This window comes from Anthonomus grandis, chromosome 12 (genome assembly GCF_022605725.1).
Source record: "Anthonomus grandis grandis chromosome 12, icAntGran1.3, whole genome shotgun sequence".
NCBI classification, from domain to species: Eukaryota; Metazoa; Arthropoda; class Insecta; order Coleoptera; family Curculionidae; genus Anthonomus; species Anthonomus grandis.
In genome coordinates, this window is record NC_065557.1 from 14,481,406 (window position 1) to 14,499,118 (window position 17,713).

General features: G+C 31.4%; 1 protein-coding gene across 1 annotated transcript in view; it reads right to left on the reverse strand.

Annotated features, from left to right (window-relative positions):
• LOC126742861 (lachesin-like) overlaps window positions 1-17,444 on the reverse strand; it is a 260,367-nt gene extending 242,923 nt beyond the window's left edge. Inside the window, exon 1 of the mRNA XM_050449679.1 lies at window positions 17,219-17,444. The gene's annotated coding sequence lies outside the window, so the exon portion shown is untranslated. The remainder of the gene's footprint in view (window positions 1-17,218) is intronic.
• Between the last annotated feature and the right edge of the window lie 269 nt (window positions 17,445-17,713).

The window sequence follows — 17,713 nt, forward strand, 5'->3', positions numbered from 1 at the left end:
GATTTATCGGGCTGTCGACCACAAGGTAGGGGATAAAACTCCTCCCTGCGCAGCCCCTAGCCGCCAACGTTTCGATAATCTCGTTGTTGAGCTGGGAAGATACATGACGTTTCAAGAGCATAACCTCTATACAGCTAACCAAACAGGGTTCTGAGCCGCGGCTCTCGAGTGCTTGGCAGATTAATGCGAAAGGAGTGTTGTCGAACGCCCCTTCAATGTCTAGAAACACACCCAGACAGGCCTTGCCACTAGCCAGAGCACCCTCCGCCTTCCTCACAAGGTGGTGTCGGGCCAGATCCGTGGATTTGCCCGCCTGATGCAGTGGTTTTTTGACCAGGATGCTTTCCTTAAGGTACCGATCAATCAGCCTCTCCATGGCCTTCAGCATAAAGCTGGTAAGGTTGATAGGTCGGTACGATTTAGGATCTGTAAAATCGCTTTTTCCGGGTTTCGGAATAAAGACGACTTTCACTTGATGCCATAACTTGGGACGTAGCCCTGAGCAAGGGACGTCCTGAATAGTCTGACTATGTGTGGTGTTAGTACTTCTAACCCGTTTTGCAAAAGGCATGGATATAATCCATCCATGCCCGGAGATTTGAAGGGGGGAATATCTTGATTACCCATTTCACCCTCTCGTAGGTAATTATTCTTCTATTCAGTCTCGAACTCTAAGCGAATCGGAGCCCGAGAACAGCTAGGCGGATCGCAAGATGAGTTGGAGTCTGGGAAGTGAGTGCGCAACATTTAGACATACTTGGACAGATTTCAGAGGCTCAATTCATACCCCAACTAATTGCTCATTAAGCAACATGGTTTTAATATACAACGATAACTTTTGCTGCTTAAAAGTCTTGATCTCTCTTGGCAAGTTATTCCAAAACCTTCTTGCAATATACTCAAATGATTTTTGATAATTAGCTGACCTATGCCGTGGTGCTCTAAAATAGTAAATGTGTCGTGTATTATAATTATGATAAAAACTATTAAATAACTCCTTAAATACACTGGCTAACCTGTTTTGAGAATTCTATAAATAAAATTAAACATATGACTCTTTCTCCTGTTTTCTATATTTAAAATAAAATTATTATTTGAATAAGGAGTAATGTGGGACCTATAAGGAATATTATAAGTAAACCTCATACAAGAGTTTTGTAATTTTTGGATTTTACGATACATTTCTATGAGTGATTCTCCATAATCAACCAATGACAACACAAGACTTTCGCATAAGCTATATTTCACTTTAGATGACAAGAAGTTTTTTAATTTATTTAAACTCTTTAACCACATGTAAGCAATACAAAAATGAGTCTAAAATTAGGCCAATATTTTTTGGTTCTTTAACAGTAGGTAACACATTATTTTGAATTTGAATTTTAATGTTATTTTTAATATGATTATAATTATTATTATTATTACCAAACAGCAATGTGCAACATTTTGTAGGGTTTAAATTTAAGTTAGGATGATGACTTTGTGCATATTTATTTAACTTATTTAGGTCACTATTTAATTGAGTTTATTTAGTATTATAATTTAATAAAGTGCAAAAGTTGTATACCTAAGAGGCATTTACATATTGCTAATTGACTCCTATATAAAAATAGGTCCAGGTGAAATTCTTTAGACACTTGGAGTTTTCATAAAAGTTTATAATTAGAAATGACCATAAGAATGTAAAGAAAGTAAAATCTTAATACTACTGCACTGCCTACATAGTAGAAGCTTTGATATTTATTAAAGGGCATCTAACAGTTTTCAAGAAAGAAATCCACAAATTACGTTATTCTAGTAATTTAATGAGTGTTCAGCTTTCTCAGCTGAATGTGTTTCTGTATAATATTTTATTAGGTTTAACATCATTATTTAGGTTATCTGCCTACTTTTACGTTCCTAAGTTTAAATATACCGGGTGACATAGAAAAAAAGTGTGCCTTCTATGTTATTTCTATTAATTAAATGCATTTATTTATGACTTAACTTTTTTCTATTGGCTTATTTTTCCATCCATTTAAAATGTAATTATACCAAATTATTGGGAAAAAACTAATTGAAATGTGGTGGTTCCCAATAACGTACTATTTAAAAAAAAATAAAGTAAATACCAAAATTACTAGTTGGACATTTTAAATAAGCGTGTAAATAATTTGGGTCATAAAATGCAATGAAAACTATTTTTCCGTGGTCACTAGATTTTTCACACGAATTAAAACTTTTAGCGCATTCATGGCACCTTATTTTAAGATTGAAATTTTTTTTATATGTATGAAAAAAAGCAAATGCAGTATCATTAATCTCAAAATATTATTTTCTATCAAAATACACAATAGGTATATTATTATGTATTATAAGTGTCTCATTTGAAGTAAGAAAGTTATTGTCACTTCCGGTTAAATAGGAAATGACGGCAAACAACTGGATTTGTCAAAAAAAGCTCTTATAGCAATTTCACCAATATAATAAATTTAATTTGTTTATCTAAAAGAGAAAAAAAGTTGTTAGGTGTTCCCTTTTTCCAGTGTTACCCGGTATAAAGATTTTAGTGGATAAAAAGAAAATTCTAAATATTAATAATAAAATTTAATTTCTAAAAAAATATCCTGTATTATTTTTAATATCTTGCATATTCTATGCAGTTTTTCATGCCAAATAAATGTTTCCAAAAGGCACTCTTATTACCTGGAGGCTTTTGATTTATGATACATTTCGCGAGAAACAACGTCGTAAACTCATTACATAAAAATATAATTATAATTTATGTTCGCACGCCACATTTTCATTCCCACGGATTAAGACTAATAGAGATTTTTTGCGCCCTTTGCGAATAAAGAATCCCAATTATTCTAATTTTGTTGTGCCGGAGGCCGTCATAAAAACGTAACCTTAATGAAGTAAAATTTTATCTTTATTACGTGTTCCGTCATAAATTATTAAATATTTACTGTTCTTTTTTAGATTACTTTTGTGTTATAAACTTTCCTAAAAAGATATTTTAAAATTTACTATTTGATTTTTGATTAGAAGATAGTTCTTATTTCTTATAAATGATTCTTAGTAGTTTTGATGCTCTTTGATTTTGCCATGTTTTTAAATAAAAAAGCGTATTTTCTTTTTTAACTAAAATGCACATAAAATATTAATGGTGTCTTCGTTTGACGATGTGCTTTTATGCTTCTAAAGCCCAAAAGAGGCATATGCAAAATTAATTAAACTGAGTTAACCATAAACTAATTTTAAGCCAAATATTTCATTTTAATTTGTTGTATTTGTTTATACAAGCAAGCTATAAATAAAATTAACTAATGCAGATAGGTGTATTTAATTTCAAAATGATTGTTCAAGTTTCAATATTTTAAAGTGGTAACATATACGTATATTAAAACCATTATTAAATGCCAAAATATATTATGTTTCATGTAAAAATACTTTAAATAGGTTTCTGAAATATAATCGTTTATTTTTTTAATAAACAAAGTCAAGAGGCATTTACTACCTTATAAGGGCTATAAAAATATTATATATTAATAAAGACTCCACCCACGAATGCTCACTACAATTACGTTGCCATATTACAAAAATTATTTAAATCCCTTTAAAGGAAAATAGACGTTTTACGCTTATATAATATTCATGATCTCTTTAGTACAATCCTATTTATTAAGTAATATTTAAAAGGTATTATATTTTTATTAATAAAAGAAAAAACTCTTAAATGTTATTTCAAATAAAAATAAAAATATTGAATTAATAAATTGAAATTATTGTATTTATGGAATATTAGCATAGAGTTAAAAGGCCTGAAGCTGATAAAAATCAAGACCATAAAAATAATAAACATAAATAAATTAACATATTTCTACTATTTTCGTAGATATAACCTAATGTCAGTATTTATAATGATCGGTTGTGTATTGTTTTCCTTTTTTACCTGTTTGCTAAAGTATAATGGCCATAGGCTACAATAGGCACGAAAAACTATTTTTCCGCGATTACTTGAATAAAAATTTTAACTTGTGGCACCCTATTTTAAAACTTAAAAAATTGCATACAAAAAAAGTACACAATCCGGTTTTATTATTCTCAGAATATTATTATTATTAAAATAGGTTATAATATACCAATTGTATTTTTGCTCCTTTATTTTAAAACATCTGAAACGCTTTGTAATTTGTGGATGTTCCTTTGGATTTCGGCCTGTTAACATACTATTTGTTTTTGATAAATCAAATAAAATAAAAAATATGATACAAATTTCCCCGATTCCCTAAACTTTTATAGTATATCTACTTATTATCCAGTTAATTTTTTTTTTACATTTCGGCAATGCTCCATTACGAAGGCGCATCATACATTTTAGATCCGCAGTTAAGCAGAGTGCAGGCGCTTTTGTTAGGCAAACCTTTTTAAATGAAACATGCTTTTTTCTATTTGTATATATGTATTTTCTTCCTATAATATCAATTAATATTAATGTGAGTTTCAACTAGACCGAAGTTTTTAGATTGTCCACGAATGCCAATATGTTTTATGACTTTTATTCATAGCTGTTAATTAATTTTATCAATTGCTTTTAACAAATCTTCAAACGCTGCCTATTTATATTTGCCTAAAATTATTAAATGTTTTTTACGGTTTATTGTTTTTTTTAGAATTTTTTGTAATAACTTTATATAAGTTGTAATTAACAAAATTGGCCTGTAATTTATATGTTTTAAAATAACAAATTCTTGTATCCTTATTAATAAGCAAATCTTAACGATTAGCTCTGAGGTCTTGTGGTATTTTAGCTGTTGCTGTTAATATAATTTATTTTTATTCTCTTTATAAATATTATTTCTTAGAATATGTAAACTGCAAAATACAAATATTAAACTGTAGTATTTCCTTTATGTATAATTTATTTCAATGAAATTTTGAATATAGAGTCGAGAGATACGCTTTTACCAATTATTTTGATATAACATATAAAATTCATATCAATATTCTGTTTATTAAAATTATTTCCTTACAAAATATTTTGTAATTAATTATGTATGTATATTTAAGGATATTATTATATATTATTAGAATTAGAATTAATTACTTTATATAGAATTAGAAACTAATATTATTTAGGTTAAAAAATAAAATTAATTTAATAATTTGGATAGCCATATAAAAATTTTATATTATGTTCTTCTATTTATCATTTCAGGAAAAGTTTTACCTATTCCGTTAATAAAATATTAAATGTGAGACGTAAGTCTAATTAAGTTATGCCTTCTTTTGTTTTTAAATTGAGTCTTACTATCATATTAGGATAATTTATTATTTAAAATAATTTTATTGTTACGAATTTTCGTCTTTTTTTAAATCTTTGTCTTCAAGTCATTATTTTCAGGTTGTATTTAAAATGCATGCCTTCAAGCTTTTAACGTTTTTGTACTTTTAAATTCTTACTTTAAGTACTATTTGCATAATCCATAATTACACAGGATATGCCGAGAGTGTGCTATTGCTATTTGCCAAAAAGTTTTTGTACATCTTTTAAATATTTGTTTAGAATTTTTCACAAAAAAAACATTTTAACAATAAAAAACAAATATAGCATTCAAAAAAATTGTGTTGATATCAGAACAAATCAGGCTCTAACATTTTATTGCTTTAATAATACATTTTTCCACTATCTATACAGTTCTAGACATCGGAAAAATGTGCTAGAGGGGTGTTTTTACGAGAACGAAAACTATTAAACGGCTGTTGCCAGAGGAATTCCGAGAAGATTCCATCACCTCGAAAAAGATGGGATATCCTAGAGGCGTTTACATGATTGCAAGAGAATGATTTCTTTGATGTATTTCTAATAGAAGAAATACTTGCTATTTTTGTTCAATAAGAGATGTGTAAGTAACCGCACATCTTTTTAAAAAATCTTTACACCTAAGGAATGAATTAATCATTAACTTTTTACTTGATATGTAGTCTGTTTTTTAACAGTATAGGCTCTGATTAATAACGGTGTTGTAAAAAGAAGCGGTATACATGAATAACAACAAAAAAAACCGCAAATTGTGATACAAGCAAGGCGTTGTACACATGTACTATAGACTCAAATAATCATTTCTACCCGTAGTTTCTATAAATACATCCCTTAGGGGAGGAGTGGAAGCACCATTCTGACCCCCCTCAAAATTCAGATGTATTTATTTACCAAATGTCAGTAAACCAGCTTTCATTCTGTTTCAAAACATTGTGAATTACGATCAAGTGTTAAAAAAAGGTAATAGTGATCTTTAAAAGCAGTCAAAACAATTATTAACCCCTAAAAGGGGGTGGCTACCTCCTGATTTTTTGAAACTTTAGCGCAAAAGATAAATGTTTAAGTTAGTACATTTTCATAAAATAAATTTGATGCAAGTTAAAAAACTAGAAATTTTGGAAGCGTGTTGGGAGTGGAGGAGGGGGAGAGGCACCCTCTTTTGCACCCCTACCGCTCAACTTACAAGAAACAAAAAAAAAATTAATATGTACCATTGCGATCAATATTCTAGGACAGTTCTTTTTTAAACAAATTGTACTTGTGACTTTTTATGCCCTAAAATATTATTTTTTATTTTGCCCTATAATATTATTTTCATCTATATAAGCCCATGGGCACTTCCACAAATGTCTCCGAATACTGTTCTAAACAGTTAGTTCCTGCTCTAACAAAAATTGCTAACAGCGTAAGTGCTCTTAGAATAGATGTGGCCTGGGATCTTTACTGCAATATGAGTCTTAAAGCGACCACTCGTGATCGAAGAGGTGCTGGAGTTCGCCAGATAGATATTCCCGAAAGAGGTAAGAAAATTTGACAGAAATAACTTTTTACCAAGTATTGCCATTATTTTTTATTTGTTATATATATTCTTCCAAAAAACTGGAACGACTATTTAAAAAACTCAGAAAACAAACAGGAACTGTTCCGTTTTCTCGCTAGAAACCTTATAGCTTTACTAAAACAATTTCAAATTGTTACAAATATTGATAATAAAATTGTAACGTCACCTGGATCTAATTTTGAGTTACAAGGATTGGATATTTCCCAAATGGAAGAAGCTGACGGCAGAATACTTCTTCATGTAAAAGATATGGTTGCCAACGGAATCGAGTCAGTTCTGATCCGCTGTTCCGACACAGATGTAGTTGTTGTGGGAGTATCTCATTTCCACGAGCTTCAAGATCACGGTTTAAAAAAGTTGTGGATTTTGTTTGGCAATGCATTAAAAAAAAGATACATTCCCATACACGAAATCGCATATAAACTTGGCAGAGAAAAAGCAGTTGCGCTGCGGGGATTTCACGGTTTTTAAAGGGTGTGATTCAACTTCCTTTTTTACATCAAAGGGTGCGTACTCTTATCATTGTAAGAGAAATTATTTTGATATAATGTGTTTTAGGTAAGAGAAGTGTCTGGTCTACTTGGAAAGACCTAGATATTACTTCAGCTTTTAAGTGTTTGTCCTACCCCTCCAGCATCACATATGATGCACACATAAAAGCTCTAGAAAAATTTACGATTGATATGTACGATTCACGCAGCGAAATAACCGATATCACCGAAGCCCGTCGTCACTTATTTGTCACTGGAGAGAACTCCATCTCAGGGATACCTCCTACCGTTGGTGCCCTTTTAGAGCCTATAAAACGCGTTAAGTAAGTACCAAGCTGGAGAGATATGGGGACGTGCACTGGAAGACTCTATATCTAGCCGACCACCCCCAGAACAATGGGGGTGGAAGAGGAAGATGGTTCCCTTAAGCCAGTTTGCTCGCAGCTAGACTGGACATGGGCATCAGTTAAAGAGCTGGATAGGTGTGGTTGTCGGTCTGGCTGTGACACAAATAGATGCTGCTGTAAAAAATATGCAATCCCGTGCACACCCGCCTGCAAAGTTTGCCACGGAGATTGCATTAATAAAACGTGTGTTTGTCAATTATTTTATCCTAATTATTGGATTCTAATACTCCTTTTTTATTTTTATAGGGAGAAGCAATGAAGATGAAAATCTCTGAATAGAAAATGAATAGAAAATCAATTAAATTAGTTGAGGAGGCAAAAAGGGGCGCATTTTAGGGGTGCCTGCCTGCCTTCGTAGCACCGTCTAAGACCATATTTTATTTTAGTTCTGCCATAACTGGGATAAAATACGTATTATAACATGTCTATAACTAATATGTTTGTCTCTAAAAAAGTGGTAAACTTCCCTTTTAGGGGTTAAAACTTATTTTTTACTCCCTTTAGGACTACTAAAACTACTGTCAGTGTCTGTTTACCAACCACAAGACTTTCTAACAGGATAAATGCACGCTTACCTACGATTTGTAAAGAAATCTATTTAAATTTTCAGTAAGGGGTAGTTATTCTCCCCATTCCTCCCCTAAGGGAAATTTTCGTAGGAACTTCGGGCCAGAATGATTGTTTAGGTCTATTATATACATGTACCAAACGTCTTGCTTGTATCACAATTTGCGGTTTTTTTCTAGCTACCGCTTCCACTACTTTGCTATTACAAACAATATCTACTGTTATTAAATTATTTATTACTTATCCAAAAATTACGAACATTGTCTTTTTGGGAGAAACGAAGTTTTATTTTCATATATCGACGAAAAGTTTTCAGGTTATTGTTAATTTTACATAAAAAAATTATACAATGTAAACTGCACAACAAACTTAAAAACTGTAAAATTTTCATTTATATAAAATAAAAAAAATATTTTAGAAATTCAAACAAACGACATTGGAGCAGTCTTTATCATCAGTTTTTTGGTAGTAAATTAGCAAAACAAATTTGCTGCATTTGATAATACCTTGTTTTTTCACTACAATAATTGTCAAATGATAAAAAAAACAACAGTAAAAAGTAGTATACACCACAGTTAAAAAAATTACGTCGTCTTTTCTTCTAAATTAACACAATAGCAAAACATCTGAGAAATCCGATTTTTAAATAAGAGTATGGTACCCTTCTGGCAATATATAAAAAACTGTTAATTATCATAGAAAATTAATGAAGGATAAAAAAAAATCCATGTAGCTGATTTGCCACGAGTCCTGGAGGATTATAAATGAAAATAAAAATATTTCTAAAAATAAAAGTCCTGTAGTTCTTAATTAGGAAATCGTAATATTCTTGAAGATACGAATTAAATCAAATTAAAATACTGTGGTTTTCACAGTTTCATTCTGAAGGTAGTGAGTCCCTATGAGGTGAGAGAATTTCTTTAAGAATGCAGATTATGCAGGTCTTAACAACTACCTTCTTAATGTGGATTGGGATAGTTTTATTCTCATCTGATATTAACGCTTATGTGGACTGTTTGTATAATGCAATGGGCAACACTCTCACCTATTTTGTACCATCATAAGAATTAACAATAGATTCAAGTTTCCAATATGGACAGCGCAGAATTGAATTTAAATGTCTTGCAAAAAAGATTGGCACATACAAAGTATAAACAGTCTAAAGCCATTGAAGACTATGAACAGTTCAGTAATCTTGGAGCAATCTGTAAAAATCAGGCCGATCAGTGCTACTTAAACTATATTGACCAAACCCAATCTTATATATCCAGTGACCCTAAGTATTTCTGGAAATATATAAGAGATAAGACACAACATAACAGTATTCCATATACTGTGAAATATTTAGATGCGGTGGGTAAAAATGGCCATGAAATAGCATCTTTATTTAAACAATATTTTTCTTCAGTTTACTCTCCTAATGAACTTGATGTTCAAGAATTTACGTAGCCTGATATTGCATGTTCTTTTGATATTAATGAAATACATGTACAAATATCTGAAGTCTTTGAAAAGTTAACCAACGTCAATGTTAATAAGGGCCCTGGGTCTGACTGTATTCCGGCTGTCTTCATAAAACACTGTGCTTTTGCTTCGGCACGTCCACTATGGCTGATTTATAATTTGTCTTTCAAGACAGGTAGTTTTCCAACCTCATGGAAGTTAAATTATTTGACGCCTATATTTAAAAATACTGATCAGAGGGATGATGTGGAAAACTATCGTCCTATTTCTCTGGCATGTCATTTTGCAAAGGTTCTTGAAAGTTTTGTCACAAATTTTTTAACAGAGAAATTTAAAAACATACTCTCAACTAAACAGTGTGGGTTTATCAGTGGTAGGTCCATTACCACAAATTTTTTGCTTTACCAAACAGCTTTGTCGGGGGCCCTTGAAGAATGGTATGTCGGTTGATTCCATATATACTGACTGAGTTAATCATACTGTCCTGGTTACGAAATTGTCACTCTATAGCATCGGTGGTTGTCTTTAGGCCTGAAGTCGTATCTGTCGAAGAACACAGATTGTAAAGATAAATAGCTTTTATTCTATTTCTTTTCCAGTGACTTCTGGGGTTCCTCAGGGTGCCCATCTTGCCCCTTTTTTATTTAATCTTTTTAATAATGATGTTGTTCATTGTATTGATTATTGTAATGTGTTACTTTTTGCTGATGATGTTAAGATTTTTAGAATTATAGAGAGTAACTTGGCACATCATAAACTTTATTTTAGTCGTCACAAATTTGAATTATGGTGCAATAACAATGGAATGGTCCTAAATGCTGAAAAATGCAAATATATTTAATTTACCAGGAGTTTTGTCCACCATTCCTTCAGTACTATCTAATGAGTTCACTTATTGAGAAGGTATCAGAGATACGTGATCTTGGGGTGCTTTTTAATTGCAGACTAACTTCTTCAAAAAATATTGAAAATGTGTGTAATTAGGCTTACAAAATGTTGGGTTTTATTAAGAGGCACACTCATGATTTCAGCAGTATTGATTCCATCAAACTTCTGTATTTTTCATTGGTTCGCAGCCAACTTGAGTCGAATTCATTTATATGGTCACCTTCATGTGCTAAATATATAATATGTCTAGAAAAAGTTCAACGTAAATTCATAAGATACATTGCTAACAAGCTTAATATTCCTTGTATTGATATTAATTACAATGAAATGTATAGATTGCTGAACATTGAAAAGTCGAAGACTCGACGTAAAAACTGCGATATTGTCACAACATACAAGATTCGTACGAATGTAATACAATGTCTCCTGAGTTGTTGTGTCAGCTTAATTTAAATGTTCGTCCTACAACAGTGCTCAGACAGACTAGATTATTCTACCTTGAACAACAACTCAAATAGTGTCAGTATAGATTTGTTTCATTGTTCTCTGAGTTCGCTTTAACGAATTTTAAAATTTGCTTAAGTGCAATATAATTTCATATTTTAACTTTTCTTAAAGTGTATCTTCTTTTCTTTTGTAGTTACTTTGTTTTAAACCATTGTTGTCCTTATATTATATTTAATTTAGTTGATGTTACCCATTATCTGTTATTTATGCTAGATATTTGATGCTAGTACAAATACTTCAAGTGCGATATAAAGTCTTATTTTATTGAATATTTTATATACTATATTTATTTTGTAAATTTGTTGATTGCCGTAATATACTAAATTGAAGATTTGCTGACTGTAACATGCTATAAGTCGGCAGCTGGCATGGATGAATTACATGAAAAAGCTATGGGTGCAATAAAAGGCGAAATCTATCATCATCTGACCTGCCGGATTTATGATTTTTTAATTAAGATGTCTAAGTGTATTCCTATTTTAAAGGAAAAGGATTGAGGAGAAATACTTCTAGTTACAGACCCATATCTGTCCAAAGTCAGCTATCAAAAATTTTGTGAATTTATGAACTTGTTTTGCCAATATATTACTTGAATATATAAAACCCAACAAATACAGCACTAGCGGACAGCATGGATTATTACCAAACAAATCGCCAGCCACTGCAATATCTGAGTGTTGAGTTTATTTATGATTCACTTTAGCCATGCTTTTGATACAATTAACTACAAATTATTATTGCAAAAACTGTATACTGTGGGTGTGCGTGGTATACCACATAATTGGGTAACTTCCTACCTCTCTAAACGGAAGCAGGTTGTTTTATCTAAGTCCTCTAGGGGGCCAGGCAAATATTAGTGTACCACAGGGGTCAATAACGGGACCTACCTTTTTCGTTTTACTTATAAATGATATTGTAGAACAATGTGACAGTCCTAGTCAAGCTATCTTGTGTGCAAACGACACCAATCTGTTGGTAAGGCATATAGACGAGAATCGACTTGCAAAAAAGTGCAGCAAAGCATAAGTGTTGTCAAATTATTAGTTGAGTGCTTAATAATAAAAAGGCAGTTTTTATGCACTTCTATCAAAAAAATATTTGAAGTTGAAGAAGTAGTCCATTGCAGTGGAGTTAATAGATCAATGAGTAACTAAAGATACTTCCGTCATCCTCCACTAAATTTATTTAAAATATTAATCATATAACATGTCCATCATCAAGTATAACAAATTAAGGGGTTCCGTCAATACATCTTACAGATATAGTGCCTCAGACATGGTTAAAAGGCTAAAACAAATTAAGATACATGAGAACGGGACCAAACATAGATTTACAAAAACCTTAAAATTACATTATTACGACAATACCATTTTTTAGGTTTACAAAACAATAATGAAACTTGAACAAAAATTTTGATAACTTGGTAACATTTTTATCTACGGGAAACATGATCTTTTTTTGTCATAGCAATTTCAGAAACAAATAAAATAAAATCTTTAGAAAACATTAACATTAATGGTTACAATATAATTTACAATGAAAGTCAAATAAATCAGAGCGATGGGTTTATTATATACGTCAAAAACGATTTACTGCAAGAATATAGCATCATTAATGTCGGTAGTAATAAATTTCTAAGAATACTAATTAGCAAATCAAAAGCGACTATAGGTTTAACTGGTATTTATAGACTACCCTTAACAGATAAACAAGACTTTTTGCAGGACTTTATTCTGAAAAAATCACGAGTCAAAAACTAGAAATTTTTGTAGGAGACATAAACTTCAATATTTTTCATTTGCATGATACAAATATGGTAAATTATTTAAATATTATGCTCAGAATGGTTTTAACTCCATAATTGATAAACCGACGAGGGAAAGAAATGGACAAATATCTTCATGCTTGGACCATTTTTTTATCAAGAACACTGAGTGGACCAACATGAGCTCCAAAGTTATATATAGCAGTTTATCAGATCATTACCCAATTTTACTTAGTATAAAATTAGAAAGAGAATCTATATGTAGTAAAAATAAAAATGTGAAAAAAGTCGACTATGATCAAGTAGAAAGGGCTTTGGAGAATGAAACGTGGGAATAAATATTTAATTTCAATGATTCTAATAAATGTGCTACTAATTTCGTAACATCAATTAAAATAATTTTCGAAAAGGCCAGCAGCAACTCATATATTAAATGTAAAGATCGTAAATTAAAACCTTGGATTACTCTTGGTATAATTAAATCTATTAGAACGAGAGACAAATTAAAAAAGAAAAGTGCTATACTTAAGACTAATGAAATTATTAAAACCCCTAAAGACTATCGTGACAACCTGTCAAGATTAATTAAAATTACAAAAAATAATTATTTCTCCAACAAACTCGCGGAAAATAAACAACATAAAACAGATCTGGAAGGTGGTCAAAGGAGCAACAAACGAAAGAACAAGATCGGTCTGCGATTATGCAGCTGTAATTGACAACAGCTGCGGTATTAAAATTGTGGGAGATGATAATATTGCAGATGCTTTTTCAGCACAATTGGAAAAATTATGGTGGGTAAAATTAAAAATCCAAGACAGGCCAGCTTAAACCCAAAAAATAATCCAAGTGGAAACTCTATGTATCTTAAACCTATAATGGAAAATGTCTTAATTCAATTAATAAGCACTCTTAAGACTAAGCAGCATCCGGGGCTGACGAAATACCTGCAATATTTTTAAAAAAGTATCATAAACACCTTATTAAACCAATTCTACATCTTGTAAATTTAGTATTTGAGGCTGGTATTTTTCCCTCAATTTTTTAACATGCCACTGTAACCCCGTTGCATAAATCGGGAGATAAAAAAATTATTAGTAATTATAGACCCATAGCTTTAACCAGTAATCTTTCAAAAATTATAGAGAAATGCATAAAACTTAGACTTCAACGAGTTTTTAGAAAAAAATTATTTTTTGTCACAATTTCAATTTGGATTTAAACAAAATAAAAGTATAGAAGATTGTATTACAGAACAGATAGGAAAGTGTTTCGACTGTGACGAGACGTGCATGGCAATATTTCTGGACCTCAGCAAAGCGTTCGACACTGTGACACATGATATTCTGCTAAAGAAACTAGAAAATATTGGGATTCGAGGAATCCCTTACAGCCTGTTTGAAAGTTACGTTAACCAAAGAACACAAAACATCAAAATAAATGGATGTGTCAGTTTGCCTAGGTTGGTAGAATATGGTGTGCCACAGGGAACTGTCCTTGAACCGGTATTGTTCTCTATATATGTTAATGAGTTGTTGCAGTTGTTACCTAACGTCGGCATGGTGTCTTGGAGATGATACTGCAATAATGATTAAGGAAAAGTCTTGGAAGGATGTAAAGACTGTTGCGGAGTCTTCCATGAAAAAAATCAAAACTTGGCTTGGTTTAAATTATTTATCACTAAACTCAGAAAAATCAAGCTTCTTATGCTTTTCTGTAGATTCAAGAACATCTAGCACATTAAAAGAGATCACATTACACGAAAACGATTGTGGCATAACTAAATGTTCTTGCACCCAGCAACTAAAAAGGCAGACCAAGGTTAAATATTAAGGTGGTATTTTGGATGAAAATCTAAAGTGGCACCACCATGTTGAGTATATTTCCACTCGAGTTCGGAAACTTAGTTATAAATTTCATTAATTAAGACAATTTATGCCAAAAAAGCCCTTACGACCATTTATTGTTGATTGTTGCAGGTAAATCAATTTACTTGAAAGCAGTGGTTAGACTTCTGTGTAAGAATCCACACTACTTGCATTTCATATATCACACTAGACAAGCTTTGAATAAGAATATCCCAAAGACGACAAAAACTAAATGTCAACAAACTTAAACATATACCTCTAAATCTATAATCAACTGTCCGTAGAACTCAAAAATAAACCCTATAACAAAATTAAAAGTAGAATCCACGAATGGGATATTAGATGATAACGTCACTTGGTTAGTATGGTACACATAGTACTATTTATTTTTCTTCCTGTTTTTTTCCCTTTCTTTCCCCTAATTTGATTTAATTTTATTTTTTTTTTGAATCACATTTAGGTGATACAGAATTATAACTATTTTACTAAAATAAGTAATGTAAAATGTGTACTATTAACTTCAAGACAGTAAAATAATCTTTTGGAGAACTCTTCACGAACATTTTGGAAAGTGGCAACAGCAATGTTCCGACATGAATTAATTATTTTTTAACGTAGATCGAAGATAGATTCTGGCTGGCTGACGTAGAATTTTTTATTCAAGTAGCCCCATAAAAAAACTGTTTTTAACCTAAATTCATAAGGATTGTCTTTAATAAAGTCAGAATCAGTTCTAAAGGGTCCTAAAGGTTCTAAATATCCTCTATTAAATTTGTGTATAAAAGGAGAGGCCAAAAAATGTGATTCCCGATTATGCCAGCCCATATATTTATTTTTCCTGGATATTATGCGTGTGTTTCACAATATATGTGGGGATTTAGGTCGCCCCAATAACGGACATTTTTTATGAACATTATCATTCAATAAGTAAATTTATAATTAAAACAAATGTTCCGCACATTAGAAGGCTGGCGTCCTATTGTCTCGGTCATTACTTCGCAGAATTCCATACATCGATCAGGATCATCTTTTATTAATTGATCAACCATTTGAATTTTATACGGATGAAATTTATGTTTTTTAAGTTACACGTATCACCAACAGTTAAAGTAGACTTTTATAGATCTCTTCGCATAGCTGCTATAATATCCACCTGTTTTTCTTCTAAATAGCTGGGACGCCCTGGATTCTTCCTTCTGGCAACCCCTCTCGGTAAATTTCTGAATTAGCTCGCGAATATTCTTTCGAAATAATGGACGGTCAGGAAAACGAAAATTCTTATCGTCTCATGTACATTACGATTGCCAACGTATATGAAAATAATTTTAATTTTTTCAGCAATGATTCGCTTTTAAAGGTATTGGTAAACCCAAATAAGTTTTTGTGTGGAACAGTATCTTTTATCTTAATAATGTGACATTGATGCTAAAAAAAAAATACAAACTCTGCAAACAACAACACACCTACAAACAAATTACATCTAAATAGGCGTAGAAGGGAAAATAAAAATAATTTTGAAAGGCTGCCATTTTGCTGTGGGTAGAAGTAATGACTTAATATTCTAGAATCATATAGCGTTCAGTGGGAGCTTCCAAACGATATATCATATGACCCTCCTTTCTATTTAAATTAATTTTTCAAAATGGCGTCCCGCCGCCATTTTATAGTATTGAAAAAATAAACTCGAAACTCTTACTATAAATTTAAAAAAAAATCGGATATTTGTATATGAAAATCTCCGTCTTAACTTTCGTTTAGCTGTAATCAGTTAGGTAAGACATTTTAGGTTTATTTTGTATTTGGAAGCGTCCCTTAAACAAAATCTACACAAAATTTCTGCGGAAATGCATTTTCTATTTTCCCTCTTTAGAATAACTTAAATCAGTTATATAAGAAAATGTAGTTTATTTAGTATTTGGAAGTGTCTATTAAACAAAAACTTCCAACATTTTTTGCGGAAGTGCATCGATCATTTACAATTTATATTTATACAAGACATATTTATGTTTAAAAAAAAATAAATAAAAAAATAAAGTCAGAAAATTGTAAATGTCCAATGCACTTCCGCAGAAAAATTTTGGTATTTTTTGCTTAATTGACACTTTCAAATATTAAATAAACCATATTTTTTTTATTTTAATGACTTCAGTCATTCTAAATTCCGGAAAAATAGACAGAACGCATTTTCAAAGAAAATTTTTTGTCACTCTAAGATCATAGGGACTATTTGAAACTGAGCATGTATTTTTTTTTTTAATAGTCGATTTAAGCTAAATGAAATTTTAACCAAAACTCCTTTAAAAAAATACCTTTACAAAACTATCATACCGTGTTTTACAATTGCGACTAACAATATGGCTTTACATTAAAAACAAAAAAAAAACTTGATACCTACCATTTTAATTAATTTTTTCAATTAACTAATCCAACAGAAAAAAGTTTAATACACTGAAGAACACCAACTTTTCAAACAATTCACAAATGCACCTTTCGCCCACTATACGCGAATACCGCACGCTCGTCCGCCCGATCTCGCGGCAGCGGCGGAAAGATAACGTCGAAAACTCGGGGGAAAACGGAAGCAGAACCCTCGACGGGAGTTATCACTTATCGTATTTGTAAACTTCACCGAGTTATAAACCACACTGAACTTTCCTTTGGCTGATCGCCGACGCCGGAGCTTTCGTGGACCATGCGCACCCAAAGCTCTCTCTTGCCGCATTTTATTCCGTTTACGAATTTCGGGTTATCGCAAAATTCAAAAGCTTTCGGGTATGTTTTGATTCCTTTTGATATCGTTTATATCTCTGTATGAGGATCCCTTGGAGGTTTATGGTTTGGTGCAAAAAAAGCTTGTTTGATTAAAATTATTGGAAAGAAAAACGAAGTG